At 50.3% G+C, this 7,317-nt stretch overlaps 1 long non-coding RNA gene across 1 annotated transcript; it reads right to left on the bottom strand.

Annotated features, from left to right (window-relative positions):
- Positions 1–214: 214 nt before the first annotated feature.
- LOC106002707 lies at positions 215–1,329 on the bottom strand. The gene is made up of 3 exons (XR_001175953.1): positions 1,233–1,329; positions 852–920; positions 215–344 (listed from the first exon to the last, which is right to left on the bottom strand). It is a non-coding gene; the product is annotated as an uncharacterized LOC106002707 (long non-coding RNA).
- Between the last annotated feature and the right edge of the window lie 5,988 nt (positions 1,330–7,317).

The following is a 7,317-nucleotide window of genomic DNA, read 5'->3' on the forward strand; positions in this document are numbered from 1 at the left end:
AAGGCTTTTTGGTTTTTGTTTGCTTCCATTTATCTCCTGTGAACTAGCAAGCCCAAGTTAAAATAATCAGTTACAGGGGATCAAATTCCTCTCCTAGGTCAGTTAATCCAAGGAGATAAAGTGTCTTTGGAAAAGGCTAGTCTGAGTTGGCTTAAGGGTGTTTGTGTGTTTGTGTGTGTGTATGTGTGTGAGTGTTGGGGATACCTACCCTCATCTCTGTGATGCCTCCTCCTCCCAGCAGGGAGTGCATCCAGGATCTTGACCCCAAGGGAGGTGGATGAGGGAGGGTACCTAAGGTCACATCCAGGGGGATGATCCGAATTCTGTCCTGCAACAGATAAAGCCTGGACATATAAAGGAGAAAAGGAGAGGATTAGGGGAATATGAAAGGGAGCCTCTTATCTTTGGCTACATGTACCAGTGAGAAAACTAAAAACATCTTTCTTGGTAGTAAGATAAAAGATGTACACTATTCATTTATTTTATGATTGTGTTAGTCCTAGGGCTTGGATTCAGGGCCTGGGTGTTATCCCTTAGCTTTTTTTGTTCAAGGCTGAGGCTCTACCAGTTGAGCCACAGCACCACATCTGGGTTTTTTGTGTGTGGGTTTGGGGAGGAAGGTGGTTTATGGGAGATAAGAATCTCCTGGACATTCCTGCCTGTGCTGCTCTGAGTCACAACCATCAGACCTCAGCCTCCCAAAGAACCAGGATGATGGGTGGGAGCCATGAGCTCCTGACCTCCACCATCCATTTATAATCCCTTAGGCCCAGGGCCTGGCCACCCATACTACACCTCCTTGTTGGGAGTAGGAAGCAGACATGAGTGGGTTTGATACTTCAACAGCCTACCTATCTTTGAGCATTGTTCTGGGTCAGTCTGATGGAGGCTTTGTCCTGATCCACAGCAATGACTTGGCTCTGTCACAAGAACAAATGTGCCCCAGGGAGGAGTCAGGTCTGGGGTCTTTCCTCTGAACCCCGCCCCCCTAACTGAAATGACACTCCCCAGCAAAGGGTAGTACATATGGAGTGTTTTTTTGTCTTATAGCCAGGGTTTTGTCAGATAGGTGGGGGTATAGGTCAGAGGCCGGGGATTGTGCTGGGCAGAGGGACAGGTGACACCTTCTCATCCACTTTCCTTCAACGGTGTAGCAGAGGGATGTGGGGAAGGACGCATGGGATGGACAATGAAAAACTGTCACAGTCTAGCCAAGGCACAGAGGGCCTTACCTCATGAAGCTGCTTCAACAGGCTGAGCAAAACAGCTCCTGACCCACAGCCCACCTCCAGAATGAGAGAGCCACCTTGGGTTCCAGCCACATGGGGATGCTGGGCCACCTCCTCCAGCACTCATTCAACCAATTTCTGAGAGGGAGAAAGAGAGAAGGAGAGAGAGAGACAAAGAGACAGAGAGGGAGAGAGAGAGAGAGAGACAGAGGTCCAGAATTAAACTTAAGTGAGGGAAGTGGCGCTGTAGCTCAAGTGGTAGAGCGCTCGCCTTGACCTGAAGAGCTGAGGGACAGCACCCAGGCCCAGATTTCAAGCCCCACGACCGACAAAAAAAAAAAACTTAAGTGAGGTGCCGGTGGCTCAGACCTATAGTCCTACCTACACAGGAGGCTGAGATATGAAGATCGTGGTTCATAGCTGGCTCAGGAGGAATGTCTGTGAGACTCTTATCCTCAAAGTATCAACAGAAAACCGGAAGTGATGCTGTGGTTCAAGGGGTAGAATACTAGCCTTGTTCTTAGGAGCTCAGGGATAGCATCCAGGCCCAGAATTCAACCCCCATAAATGACAAGAAGTGGATTTCCCACCACAAGAAGTGGACTGAATAACACCCACTGTCATAGGAAGCATGGCAGAGAAATCAGGACAAGATTCCTGTCAGCTGGAGATCATGAGTAGGTCACCTGGCTTCTCCATGACTCATTTTCCCCAGCTGGAAAAATGAATAGAGTGAAGGATCCCTTCCTCATGGGGATAGGGTAATGATGAAAGAGAGCCATGTTTTGCTTCATAATCCTACACCTGTTGCATGATTAATAACAGACCCCATCTGAGCCCTTTCCCGGCAACTTCCTGCCATATGCTCACAGAAATGTTGAGAACTGTATCTGACACCTGCTCTCTCGGTGCCTTGCCCTGCTCCAGAGAGCCCTCTGCATTAGTCCCTTATTTACTCACAACTGTCCCATGAGGAGACTGAGGTCTGATGGTCGACATCCAACCCAGAACTTCACCTGTTGTCAAGAATTGGCTGTTGTGAACTAGGAGTTTGGGACAATCCATCTAAAATGATGACTGAGCAGGGTGCTAAATGTCTACCAACCCCCACCCCCCCCACACGCACACATACACACAAACACACTTCCACCGTCCTTTGCCGGCAAAGGTGTTTTACTTTCTTTCTTTTTGTTAGTTGTGGGGCTTGAACTTTGGGCCTGAGTGCTATCCCTAAGCTCTTCAGCTCAAGTCCAGCACTCTACTACTTGAGCCACAGCACCGCTTCTGGTTTTCTGGTACTTCATTGGAGAGAAGATTCTGAGGGTCTTTCCTGTCCAAGCTGGGTTTTATCCGTGATCCTAAGATTCAGCTCCTGAGTACTTAGGATGACAGCCATGAGCCACTGGCACACGGCCAAAGATGCTTTTCTATGCCTGTCATCCTATCTCCTCAGCAAACTGAGATCTGAGGACTGCAGTTGCATGCCACCCTTGGCAGCAAAGTCATTGAGAACTCTTATCTCCAATTAAACACCCAAAACCATTGCAAGTGGAGCTGTGGCTCAAATGGTAGAGTGCTAGCTTTGAGCATAAAACAAGGGATGGGACCCAGGCCCTAGTTTTAAACTTTTTCTAGCATAAACCCACCCAAGAAAGGGAAGCAGGTGAGCACACGGGAGCTCAAAGCTCACACATAATACTCAAGACTCACAGAATAGACTACATCCTGCTCTGAGTCTCTAGATTCTATGTCCTAGGTCATGGCAGGCTGAGATGGGACTGACCATGCACCAAGTCAGAACATTCAAGTACAATCTCATACTGAGGATCCCGTGACCTCATCAAGGACTCAAGATCTCTCACTCTACTGCCTTGACACAGGGCAGTCAGGTGAGATCCAGTTATCCAACCAAAGGATATAGGAATGAATGAATTTCTCAGCGAAGCGATGCAGACTGTAGGGTTCTAGGAAGGAGAAAAGGCTGATCTATCTCTGGAATGATCCTGGGTTGTAAGTATCCTCAAAGAAACAACCCTGCTCAGGGCACATTGCCTCTGGTGTTCCCACCAGCCTCGACCTTCAGTCTGCCCTCTCTAAATCCCACATCTGCCATCTAGACTAAAGGCTGAGCCAGCAAGGAGACCCACCTCTACCTCGGAGAATGGCAATCACAGGGCCCTAGAGTCCCCTAGAGGAAGTCTCAGAGCAACATGGGTCTGACTCCCGCCCTCATTCCCTGGCTGTCCTGTTCCAGGGGCATGCTTACCTCTGCCTCTGGTTGAGGAATGAACACGGGGTGTCATCTTCAGGTTGAGCCAGCAAAAGTCCCAGTCCCCAAGCTGCACAGGCATCCTGCAGAGGACAACAGTGAGGTCATCCACGGTGAACCCAGAGTGCCAGGACTTTTAATAGCCATGTAGCTGGCTCAAAGGCTCTATCACTGATGGTCTATGTTTTCAGGTGAGGTCATGGCTTCAATGGCCTGACACACCTGATCTGGGATCGTCCTCCCTGTTCATCTTCCTGCTTATTCCTTGCCACCCCCCTCTGGACACTCCCTCACCCTATCCTCCCTAGCCTTTGGACACTTTCTTCTTATCTGACCAGAAAATAAACTCGGTGAGACAGGGGAGACTCAAACTCGGTGACACACTCTGAGCCCTAGGTTCTACCCCAGGCTATTTCCCTCTACATTAAGCAACCACTCAGATCCTGGATGTCATGAAATTGCTGAGGGGACAGTGGCTTGGTCCTACATACTGGCTTTAGGCTCTGAAACTGTCCCCACAGAGATTGTGAATGGTTGACTCCCTTGATCCAGGAGCTCCAAACTAAGGCCTGCATGATCCCTTCTTCCTTCCTTTCCTCCTTTTCTCCCTCCATCCTTCCCTCCTCTCTTTCTCTGTCCTCTCTTTGTGTCACTCCTGGGCCTTAAAACCAGAGAATGGGTGCTATCCCTGAGCCTTTTTACTCAAGGCCAACAGTCTATGGCTTGAGCCACTCATCCACTTCTGGCATTTTCTTTTTGGTAGTTAGTTGGAGATAAGAGTCTTATAGGCTTTCCTGCTTGAGCCTTAAGCCTCAATCCTCCCATCTTAGTCACCTAAGTAGCTAGGATGATGGGAGTGAAGCAATGGTATCCAGCTCAAACCAAGATTTCTTCATGTGCTGTGGAACCAGCACTGGAACCTTTCATCATGTATGACCCGCCCCCTCCCCCCCCCAGGCTTGGCACACACTGTAATGGTTTGTTGGATAAATAAATGAGCATCTGTCTATGACAATACTACAGAAAAGTCCCATTCAATTTAGGGAAGCATCCTGGGTAGGGCAAAGCCTGATGTAGCTCTCCCACAGTTCTCCCTCCTCCCTCTTCCCACCCTCCTGGTGCCACCACACTTAACTGTTTTGTTTCCAAGGACGTGAGCCATGATGTCCTCACTGGATTCCTGGGCCTTTCGGATGCATATCTTCTCAAAGATCTCTGTCCAGCCACTGACCAGCTCTGTGGCCCTCCATTCCCCACTCAGGTGTGAACAAGGTTGCTGTGAGGTGAACGCCAGGCTCAAGGGGCCTCCTCTCCACTCCCTGGGGCAGACAGGTTGGTCCACTATATCCGGCCCCCAAGTTTCATGTTGCAGAGAAAGGATCCTTGAGGCATCCCAGGTCTCTGAATCTCCCAGATTCCAATGCAGGTGCTGGGGATTGTCTCTGCTCACAGCTGACAAGCTGCAGATGGCAAGGTCACAATCTCTGCTCCCCACGACATCCTAAACTGTGGTGGTCACCCTAGAGAGAGCCAGAGGAGAATCAGCAGCTGCCAGACAAAGGCAGTCAAGGCACGATGTTCGTAGCAGAAACCCATCTGGCTTGGGAACTCTGCCTGTGCCGCTTTGAAAGTCATTGTTTGGTGGCTGAAATGGTCCATCTAATTTGACCCAGAATCCCAGGCGTTAGTAGAAATTACCAGCTTCAAGAAAAATCCCTGGAAAAGCTGGCATTTCACTTGTCCTAATCAAACTTAATGGGCTCCAAAATCAGTAGTCCCCTTTTCCTTCCAGACAGCCTACAGCAGGTTACAGAAAATTGCATTCAGAGAGCCTTAGCTAACTGCCATGTCCTGATCCCAAGCAGGCTCCAGCAGGGGGAACACACTTGCCTACCATTGCCCAGCTGGAAACAGCTCAGGAGGGACACAGATTGGAGTCTTCAGGACTACCCACCAGTGCACTAACCTGGGAGGAAATCCATGGCAACATTGGGGGCCCGGAGCCCCCTGCTCAGATGCCCACGGACACCATCAATGCCCTGGGTTAGATTCCCCTCTCATCCTTGGTCGTGATAAACCATCTGCCATATCACACCTTTCATCACTTCCCAGATCCTCCTAGCTTCCCAGCCCCTGCCCTACTCCCCCTATCTCATTCCCTAATTATGTTTGGCAGACACATTCTCAACTTTGAATTAGCTACAACTATACACATGAGAGCAGACTGTCTGGCTGGAAGACTGCAGCTGTGGTCACAGTAGCCTCTGGCTAAAGACAGAAGGGCAGGTGTCCACTCTGGTCTGTGGTTCACACAGACCTCCTAGGGGAGACCCAGGCAGGCCCAGCAGTTACTGTGGGCTGCAGGAAAGGGGAAGAAAGTGGTGGGAAGGAAGATCTAATGAAACCTTTTCTAAAGGAACCATGACACTGTGAAAGAGAAAACAAAAATTGTGGCTGGGCTCACACTGGGCTTTAATGAAAAAAGAACAACAAATACACACATGCACACAAATAAAATGCTTTTGCTCAGGCTAGGAAGGTGGCTCAGTGGTACAGTGCTTTTTTTGCATGCACGAGGCCCTAGGTTCACTTCCTCAGCACCACGTAAGCAAAAAGAAAGAAGTCGGAAGTGGCGCTGTGGCTCAAGTAGTTGAGTGCTAGCCTTGAGCTGAAGAGCTGAGGGACAGTGCACAGGCCCAGAGTTCAGACCCCACAACTGGACCCCCCTCCCAAAAAATGCTTTTGGTCTTTTTAGACATGCTGACTGTACAATGAGAAAGATGATCTCTCTCTCTCTGTCTTTCTCTGTCTGTAATACACACCTAAACACACAGACTCAGAGCAGTGCCTCTTCTGCATTTGTTGGTTTCTCATCTAGGCAATGTACCAGCTCAAGCACAGGGGTTCCCTTGTCAGAACCAGGGGCAACCACCCAAGGGGAACAATGCTCTTATAATGCAGAACCACCCTGCCTCCCCCTTTCTCCAGGGCCAGACCCTTCCCCTTGGGAACAACCAGCCTTGACTCCCCAGTCACCAAAACCCTAGGCTAGAATTCTGGGTGAAGGAGTCCCGAGACATGTGGCTCCTCAGAGCCTGGACAGAAAACAAAGCAGGGGGTCATGGTGCCTCCAGAGAGGTGTCTGACCTGGGGTGGGGGCGTTGTTGGGGACTTTGATGGGGTCCTAAAGGCTATATACATGGATGGACTCCCTACTTCCAGCCTACATACTTCTGGGAGACTTGGCAGATTCTTGGGGAGGACTAGGAGACCAGATGGACTGGGAGCACTAGCAGAAGCTGGCAGAGCTGGGAAATGTGATCACCCAGTCAGAACTATTATTGACAACTGGGGTTGGGAGTACAGGCCAGTTGTATGTGTATCAGAGGGGGTGTGTTCTTCTCCCAAATACCTACCTTCTATGTGACCCCAGTGCCCTCACCTCTCTAGTGGGAAGGTCCTCAGGTGAAAGGGTGACTGAGCACAGAAGACAAGGGTTCACAGAGCAAGGGGGGCCTATCTTCTGTATCCAACACCCCCCTCCCCAGCAAAAAGGAAAAGGCCTAAGAAGGCATGTGGGGGTGCTGCTCCCCACCTCTGACTAAAGGTACTAGGTTCCCACCAGGGAGAGAAAGGATGCAGATGCAAGGCTGTGTGGCTCCCACTGCTCCAGGCTAGGGGCTATGTGGTGCCCCCTCTTCACCTATCCCTGAAGCTCCCTTTTCCTGGAACACTGGCCACTAAAGATGACGGTGGGATCCCCGGGTGGACACCCACCTCCACCCCCCACCCCTGGGGTGCATTTGTTGCAGAGCCAGG

This window comes from Dipodomys ordii, unplaced genomic scaffold, assembly GCF_000151885.1.
Source record: "Dipodomys ordii isolate 6190 unplaced genomic scaffold, Dord_2.0 Scaffold1000000358, whole genome shotgun sequence".
Classification (NCBI taxonomy): domain Eukaryota; kingdom Metazoa; phylum Chordata; class Mammalia; order Rodentia; family Heteromyidae; genus Dipodomys; species Dipodomys ordii.